We start from the raw sequence: 23390 nt of genomic DNA, 5'->3' as shown, positions 1-23390 counted from the left end.
TGCATGAGTCAGAAAGTTCCTATGCAGTGCTCTGAGGGGCTGCACATGTTAGGAGAGGCTGCCATCTTAGCCATGCTGTGGCTTTGATGGCTCAATCCTTTCCCAGCTTAGTGATTTGAAAATCCTAAATCACTTGGGAGTGGGCAGCATGCACTCCAGCACAGGTCACAGCAGTAATAGATATGTTCACTCCAAAACACCAGACAGAAGAATAACAACATGCTAATGAGGGTTGGAGGGTATTGTAGAAGCCTGAGAGAGGAACAGGGTGTTTTTCTCTACCTCCCCTGTGCCATCTGACAGTTTATTTTTAGCTCTCTCACCAGTGACCTCTAAGGAGAAACCTCCTTATTAGCTCTTTCTTATGCTGTGGCTCACAGTGCTCAGTGGTATGCCCTGTTGACCCAGTTTTGGCAAGTGTTCCCAAGCATCATCTCAGTTGGAGATTGTATTCCCTATGGAGCACCACTGTGCTCAGTTTGACTCAGCAGTGCACGTGCAGCAGCTTCTTACCTAGCTTGTCCAGAAAACGGAGCAGAGCCTTGCTTATTCCCAGTGCAGAGATGCATGTGGGAACCAGCTTTGCAGCATTTTGCTGAACCTGAGTTTAGCCTTTGAAAGTATGTTTTCCCTTACAAAAACACTGTAGTGATCTGAGGTGCTAGCTATAAACTCAGAAAATAATACAGTTCTCTTTGTTACCAGTTTAATATTTTTTGTGGGTTTAGGCCCACGTGAATTTTTCTCAAGTATTTAAATTAGTTAAGAATAATATTTAATGACATCTGCAAATTTAATCCTAAAATACATTAAATTAATTTGAAAATTACATCAAATTAACTTACAATTTTTGTCACTGATGTAGACTATCAAGACTTCAGTGAGGCCTTGGACATGGTGCCCTACAACATCCTTCTCTCCAAATTAGAAAGATATGGATTTGATGGGCGGACAGTTTGATGGACAAGGAACTGATTGCAATATTATACCCAGAGAGTGATGGTCAATGGCTCAATATCTGGATGGAGGTCAATGACACATGGTGCCTCTCTGGGGTCAGTACTGGGACAGATGTTCTTTGATATCTTCATTAATATACTCTCAGGAAATTTGAGGATGACTCCTAGTTGCGTGGTAAAGTTAACATGCCTGAGGGACAGGATGCCATTCAGAGAGACCTAGACAGGCTCAATCAGTGGGCCGAGGAGAAACTCATGAGGTTCAACAAAGCTAAGTGCAAGTTCTTACACCTGGGTCATGGCAACCCCCACTATCCATACAAACTGGGGGATGAAAGGATAGAGCACACCCCTGCCAAAAAGGACATGGGTTACTATTGGATGGAAAGGTGGACATGAGCCAGCAATGGGCCCTTGCAGCCCAGAAAGTCAACTGTATCCTGAGCTGCATCAAAAGGAGCACAGCCAGCAGGGCGAGGGAGGCAATCCTGCCCCTCTACTCTGAACCTCACCTGGGATACTGCATTCAGGTTTGGAGTTCTCAGTATGAGAGAGACATGGACCTGCTGGAATATGTGCAGAGGAGGGCCACAAAAATTATCCAAGGGATGAAATGCCTTCCTTCCCTACAAGGAGAGGCTGAGGGAGCTGAGGCTGTTCATCCTGGAGAACAGAAGGCTCCAAGGAGACCTGATAGTGGCCTTTCAGTATCTAATACCAAACCAAAGATCTTAAAACTTTATTCAAAGATAATGCTTAACACAAGGATTTAAGACCAAGTGCCTTCCTTTTTCAGTATAATGTAGTGCCAATTTGTAGAATCTGTGTGGGGAAAAAAGTTATAATAATAATGTTAGAAGAAGGTTAAGTACATCTTTATGAAAGAACAATATTGCACAGTCTCATTGCTGTTATTCGCTTATTGCACTGTAGTATGTGCAGCATCCAGGTCACTGCCAGTGCAAACCAGACAAGCTTAAGCTGCGATGAGTGATATTGAAGGGGGGGGCATGGAGAGGGGGCTATGTGTGAGGATCTGTTTTGTCTCAAACTCGGACCCCAAGCAGAGATCCAGTGCTGGCAAATATGGTGAGAGTCTGTGGGGGAACTCTGCAACTGAAGTCATCAGGGAATGGAAAGAGTAGTTCCAGATAGGCCACCTTGACAAAGGTATTAGGTGTAGGAGGACATACTGGTGTTCTGAACACATTGACAGTTATGAGCTTTTTAAGCAAATGTTTCTCATTTCTTTTTTCTCTTTGCTAGTTAAGTTGGATTGGGTGGCTGGTGCTGAAACAATTTAATCCTTGTCTACAAAGCAATTTATTGCAAGTTATTGCATCCTATTGCAATTGATTGCTTTATTGTTGTTGGCATGTTCTGTGCTTTTTCTCTTAGAAATTTCATTTTGCAAATGTAGTAATAATATTTTACATGTGTGGAGTGCCTTTCATCACAAAATGCTTCACAAACTAGATAGAAGTTTTGCTGTCAGCTGTTTGAAAGGGAGTGATGCTGGCACAAGGACATGCAGTCATTTTTGCCCACGTAGTCTGGCCAGGTTGAAGCTTTATCGTGCTATCTACTTTCTTGTAACCTATTTTGTCACCTGAGTAATAAATAGCCAACTTCCATTCCTGGCTCAGATGCATTTACTGCTCTGGCTCAAAAACTGAAGTACTTGCTGGGTAAGAAAACATTTTCAATTATACCGGCTGCCAGCCTCTTTGACTGGCCACAAAGCTATGAAAAAAAAAAAGTAGAAGAAATGAACTTCAGACATAAGGAAATGTATTTTTAAATCTTGTTATTTTCTCTTTTTTTCTGCATTGCTTCAGGAGTGTGTGATTTTAAAAAACTATCACTGATCCAGATCCTGTATTTGACCAATCTCTGTTGATTTTGAAATTTGCATTTGTTTTGTATTTGTTACATTGTGTGCTAGATCCTAAAGATAAGACGCTGTATTAATAAAATTGACCAGTTAGAAGTAAGGGCATAAGATTTGGTACTCTGTAATAAGCTGGCCCTAAATTTCAGCAAATTCTATGGCATTCAGTGAAAGAACTGAATTAATTTGAACTGAACTGCACACAACCTTTTAAAAAATAAATCTACTACCAATATGTATAACAGTACTCTTAAATATTCAGCCTCAGTTACTTACTTTAATTCAGTGGATTTTTCACTGTCTCCACATAACTGCTGTGTAAAAGGAAAAGATAATCTACTGGTTCAGACAAAAGGCTCAAGCTCAGCTGATCTGTCTTCTGTTTCCTTTATATCATGCTCTTGCATTTTTACTCCATCTCTAAAAAGGAGATGACAGGACTTCAGTGTTTCATGATTGTGTAAGGATAAATACATTTATAGTGAGCTGTTCAAAATGATTGAGCTCAGCATATAACTAGGTTCAATACAGACAGATGCTTTTGTATTAGAAGTTCGGATATTGGGTCTTGGGGAACTATGGATGAACAGATAAATGATCTTGTTCAAAGTACTTAGTAGTGAAATGGTTAATAAAATACATATACAGGCAATATTTAGGTTTCATAGTTAACACCCTATTGAGATGATTGAAAATAGTTCACATCTTGCTGAACTGTCATTTTGAGCTGTCTGCCAATTTAAGAACATATTGCTGCCTCAGTTAACATATGGTTTGAGTTGATACAGTTTTCTGCACAACCATGAGAGCTAGACACATCATTATATGAAAATGAAAACAAATGGCTGAGTCCTGGGCTCTGCCACTTTCGGCCCCCCTGGTGCAAGCACGAGTTCAAAGCCAGCTCCTCTTCCCCTTTGAAGATTCCTGCAGCATGACAGAGTTCCTGTGTACCCACTCCTGTGCCACAGGGCTGTGGCACACAGCCTGTGAGGTTCAACAGCTGGATCCTAAGCTCTTGCTGTGTCTTAACTGTGTCATAATGTAAGTTAGTGCTAACAATAGAAAAAGAAACGTTCTAAGGAGACTCTCTTTGGTGAGCACAGTGAGGAAGCTTTTGATACCCACAGAAGTAAGGCTGAAAATGCTTCCACCAAATATAAAATGGCTCTCTTCTTGGACACCTACGAATGTTTTGCAAATTACTTGAGATATATATGCATGCATATACACACACACACACACACATATATATTTTATGTGATAGAAATTCCATAGTTTTGCTACAGGTTGCTTTGCTCTAAGATATAGATTTACCATTGCATTTTTTTTCTGCTTAAGCTAGGTAAATTTTGCAATATTTCCATCCCACGTTTCATCAGGATGTTTTCATTGCTGAAACTCCTGGCGTGTCTCTTGTCGTAACAGGAAATTATTTCACTGCAAACAAATTATATTTAAATTATTTTGAAGGTCTAACTAAAGCTGATAAAACCAAAATAAAATAAAAAACATGAAGTTGAAATTCATCTTTTCCTTCCAGAGTGAGGCAAAATGCAGACCAGAGTGACTTGAGTTACACGTACAGCATAAAACTATCCAGATTTGGATAAATGGACTTTGTTTTCCTCGTCCATATGGCTTTGTAACTGGCTCGTTTCCCAGCGTTCTTTTTAACTCAACTTTCAGATTCAAAGGAATCCAAATATCTGACCAAAATGCATTTAATTTTCTCCTGCCAATTAGAAGTAAGTATTTGTGCAAAATGAAACCACAAATCAGCTCAGGCTTGCTTGTGAGATTGATGAACCACAGTGAATCTTTTGGTGAACTCAGTCTAAATTTCAAGCATGTAATAAAACACAAAATTTTATCCAGGATTCACTTTGAGTGTATCCCTGCCTGTCTGGTAATTTATTTTTAGGTCACTTATTTTTGGGCACTTACAAGGCAGTCAACTGACAGAAACATTTCTTAGCAATGCCACCTGCAGATTGCCTATATATATATATATATATATATATATATGTGGTGTATAAACTGCCGAGGCACGCACCAAATGGCAGTTTTTGGCTGGTTATATACTAGCAGGGAAGCATTTATTTCTTTGAAGCTCTGCTACTAGAAGATATAGGCTAAAATCTCGTGCTGCCTCATAGAGGAAGCTGTTTGAGTCCAACATCATTTCCTCTGCTCCCCTTGGACTTTGTTAGAGTTTATTCCCCACTGTGCCTCAGAGAGCATCCTGTGATGAGTTCATTGCTCGTGAGCTGTGAAGAAGCCAGGCAAGACTGTGTGAGCAGGTTGGGCGTTGCATCAGCCTTGCACTATCAAGGAGTTCAACAAGAAGTGCAACACCTTCACAACGGATGTTCTGTCACTCACATTCGGGTGTGCTGTAGTTTTGATTGTCCTCTTCCCCAGACTTTTGTAGCTTACCGTGTGGCCTCTTCTGCAGCTTTTCTGTGGGTTACACCACACTAGGGTTATGCCAGTTTCAGGTGCTGTCTCCATGGATCTCTTCAGCTGGATTGATGTTCAACAGTGAGTTAATCACTAATACAAGGTGCAATTTGTTTCATACTTCCTTTCTTTCATATATATGCATAAATCCATATTTTAAGATGGCAGCACAGGGACTGTTGCTGTAGGCGGATATCCTAGATGATGTATTAAGCCCACCTAGAGATTTTATTGTTACAGGGTGCAACAGGGAAACTTTTGGCTTTGTCTTACATGAGATCTTTGGTTTTTTGGTAATTGGTAATTTTGGTAATTGGTCTTTTGGTAATTGGGTCTAAATTATGGCCAAGGAGTCTAATGTCGTATCCCTGTGAGTTTAGATTACACTATGACACTATTTTATTTATAGGTTGAAAAGAGGAAAGAAACAAGGATGCATTTCATTGATCTTCCTGTGTTGTAATTGTAAAATACATGTGCTTTTTTTTTTTTTTTTTTGCTTTATAGCTTTTCTCTTTCATTTTCCTTATTTAATATGCACTTCATACTGTTCCAAAGGGTCAGCAGGGCAAATCAAGGAGCCAGATGGCTTACCTCTACCCTAAGGAAACATACCAATATTTAGCTGGGCATTTTACCAAATAAATGCAGGACTGGAATCCACAATAAATGTGAGAGTTGGTTAAAACCGTATCCTTTTCCTAGATTCACAAGTACAACCTCCTTAAGGCAGGAGCTTTTTATACTTCACTGCCACTTTCCAGCTTTGTCTAAGTAACTGCATCTCTGAAGATATTAGAGGGGGGTGCAACTCATTTTATTTATGGCCTTTGCACAGAAACAAGTTTCAGTTATTTTAATCTGACTGAAATAAGAAACCATAATCCATGGATGAAAAGACAGTGGACAAACTCAGTTAAATCCCTTGTACCCTGAGGACATATATTTTGTCCATTTCTGTTTTTTTATGTTCCTTTTTTTTTTTTTTCCTGCTATTATTCCCAACTTTAACTTTTGAAAAACCAAGCGGTTTAAGTGGCCGGGCCTGGGGAGCTTATTTGTATGCAGCACAAATTTCAGGATCTGTTCCCAAGCCTGTGCAGAGTGAAAAATGGCCTGCATTTTCTTGATAGCCCATGTGGTTGTAAAGAATAAATGGCTAATGAATTACAGATGAACATTGACGCAAATTAATCTTCCTGATGTCCCTGGGTTATATGGCAGCCATTTAAAAGTTTAATCAATACACTAAAGTTGAAAACATGCAGGCACTGCAGTTGTTTGGATGTAATAAACATCAGAGGGAAACGGGAGGCTTGTACCCAGTCCATGTATCATAATGACAGGTATTTATGTTTAATGGACTAAATATTTTTTATTGGAAGAGAGCAAATGTCAGCTTAACTTTGTAAGCCCCGCATTCAACTTTCCTTTGAGGTTGGTGAGAGACGGCTGACATGTCATTGAAAATGAAATGTAAAAAAACCAATTGAGACAAAGCGAGGATAAGAAGCTGTTTTGCCGACGAGATGTTGCTTTAATGCTCTGCAACTATTCATTAAATAAAATGTAAACTCTACCATTTCAAACGTTGCAGTAAAATGGTTTACTAGGGCAGACTTTTAATGGTTATTAGGGAAAACAAGCGCCAACCACTGCCAAATATTCTTTTCTGGGAAACATTTTATTTGAAAAGTCTTTTCCTGAGTTACAATTTTGGAAGATTTATAATTACAAAGTGCCCCCCCCCCAAACACACACTCCTTTTTGAGACAAAGAAAAGACAAAAAAATAATTTTCAGAACAACCATTTGATGATCTTCCCCTCCACTCCCCCCCCCCCCCCCCCCCCCACCCCTTCCTTTGAACAGACTAATAGCTTTATATAAGCTTCCCAGAGGCTTGGATATTAATTGCACTTGAAGTCAATAAATCTTAGAGCCATGTGTGTCCAGGATTTACCCATCATTGCTATAAATGGGGAAGGATGCTATCCAAGACTGCCAGATTCACCAAGCTTACACAGTTGCTTGGCTATGCAATAGCCCACAGGAATTTTTCTGTACATATTTAAAGGAAAAAAAAAATCATTGTCATCATTTGGTCTTATAAGAAGACACTCTTCTTCCAAATTAAACAAAAACCCTAGTAAGTGAAAGAAAATGGGTAGATCTTGTTTTAGCATCTTTACGTAATATTTTTAATTGCCCTCTTAGCTGGTCTTACCTGAGTGGACCTTTGAGTGTCTAGAATGATCTCCTGAAACTTCTGGCAATGTGTGCTGTAGAAGCACTTCAGAAAAGGAGGGTGGTCTCAAGTCTTTGAGTTTGTTTCTTTTGTGACTAGTTATGCTCATCCTCTCTTAAGTTTACCATTTCTTTCAAATATTCCGTTCTGTTAAATCATTGCTCTTAGTAGTACAGTGAGTCATCTGCTAGTGGTTTGATGCCTGACATCCCAGTCCATGATACATCTTCAAACATACTGTATTGACTTTACTAATGACTGAGTAAGGCAGACAGGTGTACTGGGGGAGTGGCAGAGATCTCGGATTTCTACAGAGGTACCTCACTTCTGTTTGTCAGGTAGGCAATTTTATTTTAACAGTAGTGTTAGTCTCAGCATCTGCTTGTTATGTTGGCATCAGGTTCTACTTCTGATAAGGTGGCTACTGACTCTGAATAAAGCTAGATCCTGCTAAGTAATGTTGTAGAGTGATGGTGTCATGTTTATAAGGCGTTATACACTGCTTCCTGATGATACAATAATTGTTAAAAAAGCATCTGGAAATGTTAATCTTGTCTACTCCATGGAAGATGAACTATTTGCATTTTTAAGCAAGCTCATAAATAAATATGTTTACAGCATGTAAAGAGAAAGAATGAAAATTAGACGTTGGCCAGACAGTCTGCAAAGGCAAAAGTACTCAGTGCAGCACTGAATAGAAATCTCCTTTCTCTGACCCCGTGTCACTTGCCCCAAACTGAGTAGCTTCCTAATCTCAAGGAACCAATGTGGCTGAATCTGATGATGCTTCCAGATATTTTGCTTAATCTTCCTTGTAATCTTACATCCTGTTGTAGGCAGTGGGTTGCTCCTTCCATTACGCTGCCACACCACACTATGGCTAAGATTTACCTGGAATGCAATGCAAGACAGATGAGCCAATGCATACTGTTTATTGCCCAATGGAAATGGTCTATTGCATAGATCTGAGCTGACTTCGTTATGACTGGTGAAAGGGAAAGTTGGAGCCTGATAATTGTCACAGTGAAGCATCAAAGACCAAGAAGCAGGATTTCAATGTTCTGCTGTATTGCACTGAAGTTTGGTTCGGTTTCAAAAATTGTCTTCAGTGCCGTAAGGCTCAAAAACAGTGTTGCTGGTAATCTTTAGTGACGTGTGAAATAAAACAGCAGGTATCTATAGCAAAATATTAACAAGATTGCACTAGATAGAAGTGATGCTAGCAGAAAATTAGAGGTAAAAAGTGGGTAACATTAGTTTGATTTTCACTGTTAGACAGAACACTCACTTTTCAGTAACTATTCACAACAAATGTGAATCTTTTGTAAAACGTTAACTTGGTGAGTACAAGCACCCTACTTCTACAGCAGAAGATACTCTATTTTTTTGGTCAATCCACGATCTAAGTAAACTACTCCAAGTTAGATTTTTATAAGAAACTTGAATTTCAGACAAATAAATCTTCTTTATTTGGCTTCTCTGTATTTAACTTCTACAGAGAAGCTGCTTAATGGATAAAATAGGAGAATAAAAAAAAATCTGAAAAAATGATTATTTCTTTGCAATGCAAAAATATTGAGAATTCTAAAATTTCACATTGTAAATGAGGTTCAACTTAATTGAAAGAAACTATATAAGAATGTATGAAAAAAATGGTCCAACAATAGAATTATTAGTGATTAAAAATGGCATTTTTAGAACATGTTTCTTTCAGTTCAAAGTTACATGGTTGCATATGTGTACCTAAATACAGCAGCTTCACATAAGTGTCTTGAAGATTTACCAGTCCAGAAACACAAATCTATCTGTTCACCCTTTGCCTTAGATAAATGATGATGAAAAAATGTAATGGTGTTTTATCTGTCCACCAAAAAAAAAAAGAAAGAAAGAAAGAAAGAAAGATGCCTAAGATTACTGGTTGGATAATGTTTTGCAAAGCTGATGTGTTTTGTGCATTTATGTACATACTTGTATTTAACTTCTTCATAACACCGATGCCAAAAAGATGCATGATCTGTCTGTTATATATTTATACATATTTTTAAAATTATATAAAACTGTTGATCTAAAATGACTTGAATCTAAATGAAAAAGAAGTTAGGGAGACATGGATTGGCAATTTGCCTTATTCTATATCATGTTCATGCTGAATTCCTGAGAAATATGAATGCGGTATTTGAGGGTGATGCCAGTCACATCCCTCTTGAACTGGAATCCACAGCACTGACAGCTATTCAAAAATGAAATCTATTTTGGTTTTGGTTCTGTGTAATGAGTCTATGACAAAAAAGTGGTTTACTTGTACGTTCTCCTGCAGGTGTAACTCTGCTGTCTGTCAGTTTTTCCTGTATCTTATTTTGATGAAGAGAGAGCATTAGGGAGGGGAAAAAAAAATTCTTCATCAAAAAGCTTAACAGAAAAGAAAAATGTCTCAAGATAATGTCATGTATTGCTGGTTATTTGTGATGGTTAAAAGAATTATCTGAAAACAAAGAAGTCTTTCACAATGAATCTAAAACACAAAAGCTTTAATAACATTTACATCTGTGTATCATCCATGTCTCCAAATGCAAGTCATGAATAACGCATAAACTAGAGTATACAGGGAACAGAAGTGCTAGCACATCATTTAAAATCCAACACACCCCATCATCAGTGGAATCAAATACACAGCAGGAGTGGTTCCAGTTGATAGACACACAATGAAGCCATTGAAAATGAAAACATATTAATTATGTTCCTTAAGGTTAAAATAGTAATGGTTGAATTCTCTAATCCTGGAATAATATTAATGTCCCAAACTCTTGCAGAAAAAGTGTGTAAGGTTTCAAAAACTGTGGAAGATTTATTTTCAAATTCATGTATTTGTGTCTCACCCATGACTGACTCCACAGCATGGGAGGCAGCAAGGCAGCAAGAAGAGCAGGAAGTGCAAAACAAAGACAAAACCAGAGAGAATTATCAACGAAAAAAAAAAAAAAAAAAAAAAGATGTTCTTGGTCCAAACAAGCCTCTTGCACTATGTGAGCTAAGTGTAAGAATAGACCATTTCTAAACTGCAGCTGTTATGTGCTTAAGCAAACCCTGCTGAGAGAACTGCTTTGTAGAACACCTCTGCTAACACAGAGATCCCTTCAATAGAGGAATTGAAAGTGCAGTGTGTAAGAGAAACCTTTTCCTTTTCTGAATTTTCCTGAGCTTACTGCAGGATGTGATCCTAGCTTGTCCCTGCCATAGATTTCCCTTTCCTGAAACATTTTTTTCTAGTTTCATTATCTTTTTGTCTATGTTGAATCAAAACACTGGAGGCCGGAGGCAGAGTATGTATGTGTTGAGAAATGAATAAGGGGGGGCTGTGAGGGGATGCTGAGGTAGTGTGATAGAAAATGATAGGTGTCAAAAAAAAAAAAAAAAAAAAATCAACAACAGTAGAAAACCACCTCGTGTGGTTGTGGTCATTTTCTTTGTATAGCAGTATTTTTTGTTTAACCCTGGGGACTAGTAAGATATGTAGTTGATTTTAGGTATGTTCTTCCTCTACTTTTCTTCCTTCTCCTGCAAATCCTTATCTATGCAGCTCTGACACAGGACTATTGTACCTCAGCTCCTAACTGTATTAACGCCATTGTGTTGGTGTGCTGAGCACTCTGATCCTTAAACATCTTAATGCAAAAAGCCAAATCCTCCCAGCAGCAATTACAGGGTTAATTGTATTCTTTCAGTGCACTTTAAAACTCTCAGCTCTTGGGAATGATGTTTCCATGAGGGTTGAATGTAATTACAAAATAATATAGGTACTCTGTCTTATTTTCTGTGAGTGATACTTCAGTCCTCGCTGTTGTTACTGCATGTGTTTATTTTGGGGCTCTTCCTTCAGTGTACTTGATGCAAGGTATTTGCAAATATGAGCCTTTGGGCTTTAAATGTGCTGCTTCTTCTGTTTCTTATTCACTACAGATTATGTATAATTGATGACCTGCATTTACAGACATGGGTGGTATACAGATGTAAATGTTATTATAGCTTTTATATTTTATGTTCTCTTTGAAAGATCATTTTGTCTTTGAATAATACTCCTGTTCAGATTTTGGGGGGTTTATCTCTAAAATAGAATATGAAATGGATATTGCACATCGTATATTTCTTAAAAGTAATTCGGAATTTTAGGGTATGGGATTGGTGGTGACTGATACACTGCCTGGATGAGATATATCCCTTTGAAAATAACAGCGCCAGTACATGCCTGCATCTGTCTAACCTCATAATTCACTTTCACATTGGGTTATGGATGTCTGCATTCAGTGAGTCTATCTTCCCTTTAGGTATTATTTCAGCCCTTTGAGATAATAAGGAAAGTTTAATTGCGTTGTTAATTGATTTTTTGCACAACATTATTACCTTGATTGATTGCAGAGTTGATGAAAATGTTAGACACAGGCAGTGTAAAGTATCAGCCCAGTAAGGAGTGGGAGCCTTGTGGAGAATAGATAACCTTGATGTTAAGAGCTATATCCTTCAGATATGTCTTCCCTTGACATATTGATGGCCCTTGAAAAGGGAAAAGCTGATTGTATGCAGAATGCAATCATTAAACCCACTTCAGCTGGCTGTTGATTAATTTGTTTTTTCCTGAAGGATCTAGTTAAAGAGAAGGCCTCACTAGTATCAACAGCAACCATTTTCCAGCTTCAGATTATTCTTAACCCTCTCCTAGAAGAAAGAAAAATGATACTGTCTTGGTTTAGACAGGCAAATTGTCTGAAAACATTCAGTCCAACTGCAATTTGGGGATTATAACACTCACTTTGCCCCTTTAACTACTGCTTCCTTGACGACCTCTCCTCCCCCTGCCTTCAGTATTCAGCTGCACTCCAGCCACAGCTAGCAGAAAGCCACATTTGATGTTTTCTGAGTAGGGTGAGCGCCTGTTCTCAGCAGAGATGCCAACAGGGAAGTCAAGCTTGTTTTATGCAAAGACTGAAGTATTTCAGTAGCATATAGCTGCTTCCCAGGAGCCTCTCTGAAAGGACCAGGGGGTTTGCTGCACACACGTAAGTGGTTAAACTTTCCTTATCCTTGAAAAAGATCTTTTGTGAATCATTTTTTGTTATTGTTTTGAGATCTTTGAGGTCTTCAGTAGGGCAGTTGTGTTGTGCATTGCTGCTGTCAGAGAGTACAAAGGATGCGATAGAAGTCACTGTGCCTAATAGCACTGCTCTCAGCATTTCCTCTTCCAGGACAAAACTAACTCAGGACTGCCCTGGGTTTGACAGCAGCAGTCTCATACCCTGTTCTTGGATGTTTTTAACCAAATGGGCTGTATGAGAACAGCTCTCTAGGTGTGAATCCATGGGATGCCTATTGAAGGACTAACTGATACCTGCAGAGCACTTTCTGGTTCTGTGTTACAGTGGAACCCATTGTGAGAGCAAAGGTGAAGAGCATTACCCGTGAAAGCCATTCACTAAGTGGCCTTCCTGTGACAGATGGGGCTTCCTTGGCAGAAAACCTTTCTCTGGACTGGGGGACGGCTTCTGTTCAGAGCATTTCTTCCTCTTGTATCAGTAAATGACCCAAACAATCTAAAACGTTTATGTAGCTTTAACCAAGCAATTGAATGTCTTGGAAACAGAATGCTGCAGAGTCTTTATCTTTTCAGTTAACCATTTAAAGGGCATTTGGTACAGAAGTGGCAGCAGGTTATTGCTTCCTGTTTACCTTGGTAGTCTCAGAGACAGTTGCTGTTAATTTGTGCTTGTGAGTGATACAGTGATCAGTGTTGCTTGATTGTTTGGCCAGATGTGTTTTATTAGGTCCAATGTGCACATTTGCCAGTTGGCTCCTCTTGAACACGGGGACATGTTAACTTACAACATAGTCAAGTCTGACAAATTTGAACCAGCCAAATAAGTGAGTAATATTTCAAGCTGTCAAAGCGGGTGAATACTGATTAACTGACACACTCCAAAAGCTCTCACCAATATCCGTGCTCCAGTGGAAAACGTTTACTAAGCATAATACTTGTTAGAAAGTCTTTGGTGCTTTGACTAAACTTTAATGACTCTGACCCTAATGGAGAGGTTTTAATGTGCCTCTCTTTTGAGCTATTCCTTAGCCTCCTATCTTTTATCTTTAGCAAAAGCTTCCATAGAGGCTAAAAGTACTCTTGTAAGCTGCATTCTGCTGTCCTTTGTGATTTAAACTTCAGCCCCTTTCTCATTAGCATGTTTTGAAAAGGAGGCTGAGGAAGGGGGGGAAAGAGTTGGAGATAGGAAACGATGACAATATTTTGGCATTCAGTGCTGGCGGCCAATGTTTGGGAACTAGACTATGACCAGCAAGTAATTTGGTGTAGTAGATGGTAGTGGTGTAGATGTGATATAGCAGAGAACAAAATTCTAGTAAGAGACAATACGAGACGTGGTCCATAGAACTAGTTATTTGCTGAACATTTTGGCTGCTTGCATCCAGATGCATTTCTGATTTCATTTGATGCTATACAGCAACAGCAACAGAAGAGGGAAAAGATCTCACTGGTCGTGTGGGGTCTGGATGTATTTCACAGAGTGCTAAATGCCTTCAGCTTCCACTGGAAATCAAGGGAATTCAGGTCCTTGTATTATCAGCTCCTTAAGAATGTTTAGTTCTGTGTTAGAATCATAGCAATCTTATCATTAGCGATTTGTTAAATGTTTCCTTTGTTTCCGGGGAAGGAGTTACGGAAAGGACCGAGTAATGACATGCAAAGAAGTTTCCCTTAACTGTATCATAATGTGACAGCAGCACTATTTCATTACTCTCTTTAATTTTGAGAGACTTTCTTTCCCAGCTTTTAAAATGAAAAGCAACTTGTCTTTATTTCAGATGACTCTCTTGAGAAATTTCGAACCAGTTGAGCCAGAATGAATTTTGTATGTTTTTTTTTTTCTTTTTCCTAATGTGAACTCCTCCAGCAGGAACACGTTTGAGGTCTGAAAGCAAGTTTAACTCACAAGATGAGCCAAATTCATATCTAAACTCTCCAGAAGGGCTCTGCTTCTCAATCTTTTTTCATATAAGAATTTGTAATTTTATTGGTATGCTTGCAGACTTTCCAAACAATTATTCCAAATGTTTGCTTTCTATCCCATAAATCATGGTACATTTGTTTAATTCTATCACAGTTACTAAAAGAACTTGCTTTTTTTTTTCTTGCTTTTTTTTTTTCCCTCACATTTTATTCCTAATGCAATCTGTGCATGGTTAAAGTTTGTGAAGTACAACTACAGTATAATCATACTCACTTTCTGTTTTCTTAATGACCTTGTCTTTCTTTATGGTTTAATTCCATTGCTGATTAATGTGCATATTATTAGTAGAATGTAACTCAAAATATAGAGCAGCCTACAGAAATATAATTTTTGCATATGTTAGCCAAATTAACTGAAAATATTCTAAGTTAGTGTGGTGAATGTATGCTGAACAGCTGAACTTCAATATACAGTAGAGATGGGATTTTACAGCCTCCTTGCCCACCATTTCAAATATAATAAAAGTGTCTCTTAGCATCATTTCAATGGTCACACTCGTGCTTTATCAAAAGCAATAGAAAGACAGATCCGAAGAGCCCTAACATTTATGTTTCGCGAGGCCAACAAGTGTCACCCCATGCTCTGGGCGCCGGTGGTGTGCTCGGCCGTCACCTCCCTCCCATACAGTTTGAGTCTTTTGTTCAGACCACTACACGGTGACATCCTCTTTGCAGCCATCTGTGTACACAAACTGATGCTCACCGAGTTTAGTCCGCCAGCAGTCAGACTCCTGGGCGAGAGACTGAAAGCATGAACATAGGCTTTGATTGTGACAGAACAAGAAATTGGCTGCACAACCAACAAACAGTATTCCTTTAATTGCCAGAGGGGAGTATTTTCGCTGGCTGGCGCGGTCCGTTTGTTAGACAAATGCATGCTGCCCTCTAGTGCTGCTGCTGCCGGCTGCTGGCTGGGGCCGCTGCTGGTCCACGGCGGGTACTGGCCGTCAGCAGGGAGCGATGGAGCTGCTCCGACACAGCTTGAAAGAGGAGGGATATTTAGCAGTCGCAATCTGGTTGGTATTGAGTCCTTACAGTTATTTGGTCTGCCTTTTGTCTACTGCTTTTGTTTAAACTACGTATGAGAGAATGGGACATATGAGGAAATGTTCAAAAGATGAAAAGAGCTGTTAAGACATCTGTCTTTTCCTCCATCCCCCTCAAGAGTGGAATTCTCTATGTATGAATTTAAGTATGATTTCACCTGTTATATCAGGTGTGCTGGTGAGATATTTCCTGTGTATTTGGATTTCTTTAAAATTGCATATACAATTTATGTGCCTGAGAATTTAGAAACATCTGCTTAAAAATTTCAGCACGTTCAACAAGAAATATTCTGTTGTAAAGCCTGCATTAATTCGGTCCCTGACACTATCTGAGAAAGCGAGCATGGTAAGGACAGAGAAAGAAGAAGAAGAAGAAGAAAAAAAAAACATTCAGTTTTTACATTTAGTACTTCTTGCTTCATTTTCGTCAGAGTGAGACACCCCCCACTCCACCCCCAGCATATTTCTCTGGTGATGGTTACAATAAGCATGGAAAGATTCCAAAGAAATCCCAAGTGTGGGACCTTAAAGTGTAACAGTGATGCCCAGAGGAGTATGGGACTGGTTAATGATTTAAAGTATTATGCCCTAAATGCTCCTATTTTAGCCAACAGTAAAGATTCTGTAGACAGCACATGCCCAGATCAAAGCTGATCATGTCAATGTCATTCAAGGAGGGAGAGATACCCTCCTTTCCCCCTTTTCTCCCCCCTACCCTTTTTTAAACAAAGTATGACATCTGAGGAACAGTGTGTTGATTGTTCCACTGCCAGGATACGCATAATGGAAACATTAGCTCCAAGATAACTTTTAATCTGTCAGCCTAATGGCTCCTTAATGTGTAGAGGGCTTTAAATGTATGTCAGCCAGGGCTGTATAAAGTAATATAGTTTGTGGCCTGAATGGATCTAGATGACTCCGCACCATGACACAATATGGTTTATTATTAAGTATCAGCTCATCAGCTTATTCCCACGGACTTGGACAAGCTTCTCAATTTTCCAGTAACAGATTATGTGAGAAAAAGCTTGCAGTGCATTTTTTTCCTTTCCTCTTTTTTTCTTTTACTCCCTCCCATCTTCCAAACTACAAGTTTCATCCCAGCTGCTTTGAGAGCCCTGAAGTGTATTTACAGCAGGCTGCACTTTATCACACATCAGCTTGACTGCTAGTTTACACTGAACATTTATGCAGCTCCCTTGGCCTGGGATGCAAACTCACATCTTTGTATTCCTATCACCTTCACTGCAAATTTTTCCAACATCCTCTCCCTGTTGACTGCTTTTCTTCCCCTCCCCTACTCTCACTTTTCCACATACTCCCCCTTTTTCCCCCCTTCCTACACACAGGCCAGTGAGACTTGACATGTCGCAGCACTTGTCTGTGCAGGATACTTGCAATAATTCAAGGTCTTCAGTTTCCCTGCTCTGATTCCTCAGCTCTAGAATAGGTGTGTAATTCCAACACCATTGCCACAGACTAGATGTGGATTTAATTTTGTGCTGTTCAGTAATTTCTTTCAGTCTGAGGGACCACTTCATGCTCTGGGTGTCCAGAGGAAAATATTATCATTTTTTTGAATCCCTGTGCAGGGAGCAGAGCAAAGAGGTAATTCATCTCCCTGAATGCAAAGGCTACCTTGCTTTTAGCAGTGCTACCCACACAGGGAGGGTGATGATCAGGGCAAGTTGCTTTTTCTGTCAGGGGAACATATGGAAAGGTACAGTCTTCCCATTAGGTGCTCACAAACATAAAGGTCAAAATAAGCAAGACAAAAGAAATGGATACAGGATAGGGATGCAGACTTGAAGCGAGACAAGACTGTAACAGATGCCCGCTGTACTCTTCTCTCCTTCAAAATCCTCATAACGGGGGAAAAAAACCATCAGGAATTACCATAGAAAAGGATGAGAATGGAAAGGAGGGGTTTCAGAGTGTGAGGGCCCTGGGAAATTGGCAGTCAGAGGGACTGAGAGAGGGAACTTGTGTTCTGTCACCTCTGGAGTGACCCTCCATGTGTGCACCTATTGCTAGAACTGGCTGAAAGGGGGTTAGCCTGCATGAGGACTGGACTCTTGCAGCTGTAGCACAACCAAAGGTTTTTTGTTTCTCTGTTGGCTGCATGCTCCTCTTTCTATTGTTCCCACTGCACTGATTTAAGGAGTCTTGATATATTGCCTTGAATATACCTGTTGATTGGGCATTCTGGGAGCTGCAGTCACAATGAGCAGGTTGAATGGTAGTGGTCATGGATTCCTTCACATTGACATTAACAGCTGCAGCTCTTCTGTTCTTCTGGGCCATGCTGCAATTTTTGAGCTTGAGCTTTTCCATGGTGACAGTGATTTGTTTGCTGCATGGCACTGGGTTTTATGTTGGCAGGACAGTGAAAGCTCGAGTAGATCTCTTGGAGTTACATACTTCACTGCTCTCGGAGCACTTAGTGACTTAGATGGTTCTTTACACTTATCTTCCAACTCAACTTCTCTGGTTCCTCTGTCAGAAACTTCACAGGCTGGAGCATATTCAGTAGAAACAATAGTTCTGTTTCACCAAAAGCAAGCATGAAGAACAAAAAGTCTGTCTATAATTCACTCCATTCTTGTCTTTCATTAAGTTTATCATTTTAAAATTGTATCTAAATTCAGTTTATAATGGGTCACAAAACCCTCAAATGCATTCTTTTCTGCTTTTGGCTTTAACAGTTCACCAAAGGTAAATGATTTATTGTTCCTAATTCCTCATACTATTGTTCTTGTTTCTACATACTTACAAAAATGACTGGAAGGCCTGACAAGAAATAAATAAATGCCTAGAATGTCTAAAAGTTAAAGCAGGTCAATGACCTTTGAAGACTGAGTGACTTGGAAAAGCACTCAATGCTTTTTAGAAAAAAAATGAAGTTCATTTTTTGCATATGTAAAGCATCTCCCTTGTACTACAGCCACAAGACTCAGTAAAACTAAAAGCTCACTACTTGGGCCCAAATCAACTTTCTGTTCATTCTCTTTTTTTCCTATCACTGTGGGACAGTTAGCATCTCCCCTCCCTCCCACATCCTCCTCAGGTCCTGGCCTTGTGTTCTGTGAAGCTTTGCATGGATCTGTGCTGCACAAACATCAGGCTGATTTGCCTGAATTTCAGGCTTTTTAAAAAAAGTTTTATTTTCTTGTTTTAAAATAATTAGATGGTCCATTTCAATTAATTTGTGTCAGAAAATATATTTTGAGGATAAAGAAGCAAATATTTTGAAAATGTGTTTGGAAATATTTTGATATTGTTTACAGCATTTAGTTGCTTTCGTGTTCTTAATGATGATTATAGAATAAGTAGCTCAGGTATAATTAGAATGATTTTTCATTTATCTTTTTTAAAAAGCACAATACTAGAATGACTGTGAGAGTATATGCATAATGCTGATTTAACAGAACAAAGCAGTCTATATGTTACCAAATATATGTTACCGGAGGTCTGATACAATTAGTTTCCTAGTTTCTTGGCAAACCCTAGTATTTCACTTCTTGTGAAAGTCAAAGTGAAATTTAAAATAAAAGAAATTATCAAGTAGATGTAAAGTTGTTAATATTCCATGAAGACAAACATAAAATGAAAACTTCTTGAACTCCTGAGCAAAAGGATTGCTTTTGTTTCAAACCAGCTTCACTTACACCTTTAGATAGAAGTCTTTTAGACTTGGAAATTACTGCAACTGATTTGCCTAAATCAGTAGCATTGTAAATGTGAAGCTATTTGTAGATACGTATTCATTCTCCTCTGAATGTTGTAGGTAGGGAATTAATTCCTGTGAAGGAAGTTCATATTAATTTTTAAGGAAATTTTGCAACTTCTGTTCATTAATTCTAGAAAATGCCCAAACGCCTGTGAAAAAAATGATAATGGTATTGATATTTCATCCTGAAGGGTCTCAAAACAATTTGCAGATTGGTTGTATAGCCACATTGAAACGCACCCAGCTTCTTGGTGGAACATGGCAGCTGTTTAATAGCCCATAGCAAAACTATACAACAGCAGGTTGTGGAAAGAGAGATGAATATGGATCAAATACAAATTGGCAGTGGAGGATTTAGGTACTGTACTCAAATTAAACTTAGGCAAAGTGGAATCCCATTAGAATATCGAGACTGTGTATGAACAATCTTTGCACTCTGTCTGACCACAGGTTAGCCCACGTGAAAGGTAGGCAAGGGACTGTATGTTGAAATGTGTTACCTGCTGTACACTTTAAACCAATATGTTTGACAGACAATTTTAATTGTGAATACTTTGTTGTTTGCATTTGCAGAAGGATTTGTTAAAAACATTTGATGTTAAAATGGGTGCTTGAGAGGCACCTTGAGCAGACGAGGCAATAGTTTTGGGTGGGAGAAAAAGAAGTTTTGACTTGACTACTTAGTTTTAGCCATTACTTTTTAAAGAAAGATGAATGCTATCAGAGAAGACTGTGCTGCTAGCAGATGCCCCTTACAATGTTGGCTGAAAGGTAGGTGTTTCAAATAGATGCAGAACAATTATTTATTAGGAAAAAAGTGTGAACTAAGAGAGACCATGAGATACTACCAGATAACATTTCCCTTAGGTTTCTGTTGGCTTGAGCTGAATTTGGACCTATGGCTGAGGCTGTATGACCTATAAGTCTAGCACATCTCACTGCAAATTCTTGTTAGTATTTTCTACATAATACATGAAGATATACAAAGTTTTCTTACACTAGGAAAGTGTACAGAGACCCAATTGCACAGTAGCTCTCTGAAACACTTGCCCAATTTAAAAGGAGCAAACATGACTTGAACAGTTTTTCATGTGCTTTAGTATGCATGTATGTATTTATTTATTTATTTGGATAATTGGGTTTTCCCTCAGCTAGGGAAAAGCTGGTGTTGCTGACAGTACAATGTGTTTGTGAAGAAAGACTGATACCAAAACACATGCAAGCAACTGCAAGGTCATTACTTACCAGCATAATTAGAACATCCATTCTGAAGGGGGAAAACATTTAAAAGATATAGAGTGAATTTAAAAATGATTTTTTCCAACACATTTTTTTATAATTATAGTTTTAACAGCTTGTGGTGATGGTAGAAGCAGCTACTTAAGAAAAATTAGAAGCCTCATTTGGGGGAAGATGATCCCTCAAGAGACCTTGTGTTGTCATTTCTCAAGAACTGTGAGCAGAAACCTCATTCAGGATGCTGTATGTTGTTTTGATGCATAGGAGGTATAGCTAGCTTATTATGGCCAATCCTGGATATTTTAATTAAAACAACAACAAAAAAGTCACAGATGTATTGTTTCCTCCTTGTTCCTCCCCTTGTCTCTGTGAAAAACCACAAGTGTGCTCATGCCTCTGAACTGCAAGGAGACAGTAAAATTGCAGATGGGCAGGATGGCAAAGTGCAGAATGCTGAAATTCACATATGATATATCTTAGTATCAGACCCCTTACTGCAGCACATAAGCCTTTTGTAGTTCTTGGTTTTCTGTAGATGTCGAAGGGAGGTGGGAGAAAGAGAGAGAAAACAAAACAAAACCCAACCAGTCACTGCATTTAATTTATGAGCCAGATTATTGTTTTACAAATAACCTTCATGATAAATAGAGTCTCGTGGCAACATTTTCAACTGTGCTTTTATCAAGATTCTGAGCAGTGTGTGTAATATGCCTGGCAATCGAATCACAGCTGTACGCCTTGGTAGGGAATCTCTGTGGAGACAACACTTCCTTAATTTAAACAATTGTAGGCTGCAGGAGTTCAAAAATTTCAGCTGACTTTAACTGTCACTAGCCCAAGCACCTTTATCCCCAGGCGAGCAGCAGCAGCTGGATTTCATTTCCTGCTGCCAGACTGTCCGACATCTTTGCTGAACATCCCAGGAACCGAGAGTCTTTACTTTAAGGATTTTATTCAAGGTGACAGCTCCTCACACTTTAGCGTTCAGATCACCTCAAGTAGCTGAGATATCAGTGAAAATGAGAGCACTTCTCCAGCAAGCTCCAAATTTAGATTGACTGAGGTTATCCTTAGGCCTCTAGACCCAACCTCCGTGACAGAACAGGCCTGCCAGTAACTTTAAAACTACACTGGAGTTTGTAATGATGTCTGGGGAGAAATATTCTGCTGGAGCAGAGGAGAATACTATAAGCGATAGGAAATGATGTCAGATTTAGTTAGGGCTGAAGACAGCACTGGAATATACTTGGCATAATATGGCACTGGTATCTCTGTCAGCATCTCTGTTTTCTGTCACCGCACACAATTCGGGGCCTGTCTGTAGTCCTGACAGTGTCTTTTCAGATCAGGTTATTGCCAACTCGGAGACTCGTTCAGTGCAGCACCATACAGCTCCCTTTGTTTGAAGTCTGCCCTTTTGTCATTAATGCACTTGATGTCTATTTAAATCTGACGGTGAATGCAGTATCTGTTTTCCTGTCAAGAGATCATTGACAATATTAATACCTCATGTCCTTGCCTCATTTTCTAAGCGCTGACACCTAGCTACAGTCTCCAGCATTCATCAAACAGCACTCTCTCACCAGCATCTCTATAAACAGTCTCGCTTCCAGTCCTCAAGAAATGCGGCAGACCTCAAACAACACTTCTATCAATGCCAGGGAAAAGGCAGTCTGAAGAGTACCATTAATAAGCTGTTCATATCCTTTACATTTAGAACCCTAAACAGACTTGTTACTAACCTAGTGCCTGCTGCAGTTTGACTTGGAATACCATCTGTTTAGGGGGGGAAAACTTGCTTTTTGCTAGATGCTTGTTTAGGAACAAAAACATCATGCTTTAAACGTGGAAATTGCTTTACTATTGAAATGATGGAAATTGAAATTATTGATGAAAGCTTTGTGGAGAAGGGGAGTGGGATTAAGCTCTGCACCATATAGTCTCCACTTTTGCTCTCCTGAAATGTGTTTTTCACAATGAATGACAGGACAATCCTTTTTTTTTTTTTTTTTTTTTTTTTTTTTTTCCTGTAAGAATGTGTTACTATCCTGTCTTAGAAGGAAAGAGGAGCATGGGTTACATGCCCACAGCCCATGCCTTTCAAGATGTTAGGTTCTTATCTGGTGTACATTACACAGGAAAAATATATGCAGAATATAAAAACTTGCATACTTTATTGATACTGCAGGTGGCCACAATACCTGCTTTATGAGTTCTGGAAAGCCAGAACTACAGGGAGTTGAGGGTCAGCTCCTCCCCCATCTTTACCCTTTACGTATGGCAGTGACTGTTTCCTTTTGGCGAGGTTATGTGTGCCCTTATGCGGATGAGCTAGATACATCAGCACTTGCTGTGCTAGACACTCCTGAGATAGAGGAGACTCTTTCACCTTACTTCTGTGTGTGAGAGGTGACTTTAATTTGACTGCGTGTGCCTGGGGGAACAAAGAATAACTCTGCTAGTAAAATTTAGCATCTTTGAGGATGTTCACAGGTGGGATGTGACTGTGAACTTACGCTTTTGCATACCACTTAGTACCACCAGAGGGGATGCTTTTGAATAAAGTCGTGAGATCTGCAGGTATGTATGTCTCACCCACAGCAGTTAAAGCTTCCTCAGGCATCTTACCTCCTGCATGCACAGAGAATAATGTGCCTGTTCTCCCAAAAGCAGTGTTCTGGCTGATTTTTGAAAGCATTCTCCATGTGCACAGTTATTTAGCATAGTTAACAATTGGAATTGTTTT

General features: G+C 39.2%; 1 protein-coding gene across 1 annotated transcript in view; it reads left to right on the top strand.

The window, feature by feature from the left end:
• The window catches only part of LRMDA (leucine rich melanocyte differentiation associated), a 634559-nt gene that overhangs the window by 608595 nt on the left and 2574 nt on the right, over window positions 1-23390 (top strand). The gene's annotated exons all lie outside the window — the stretch shown is intronic.

Source organism: Gallus gallus, chromosome 6, assembly GCF_016699485.2.
Source record: "Gallus gallus isolate bGalGal1 chromosome 6, bGalGal1.mat.broiler.GRCg7b, whole genome shotgun sequence".
NCBI lineage: Eukaryota > Metazoa > Chordata > Aves > Galliformes > Phasianidae > Gallus > Gallus gallus.
This window is presented reverse-complemented; position numbering and strand designations above follow the sequence as displayed.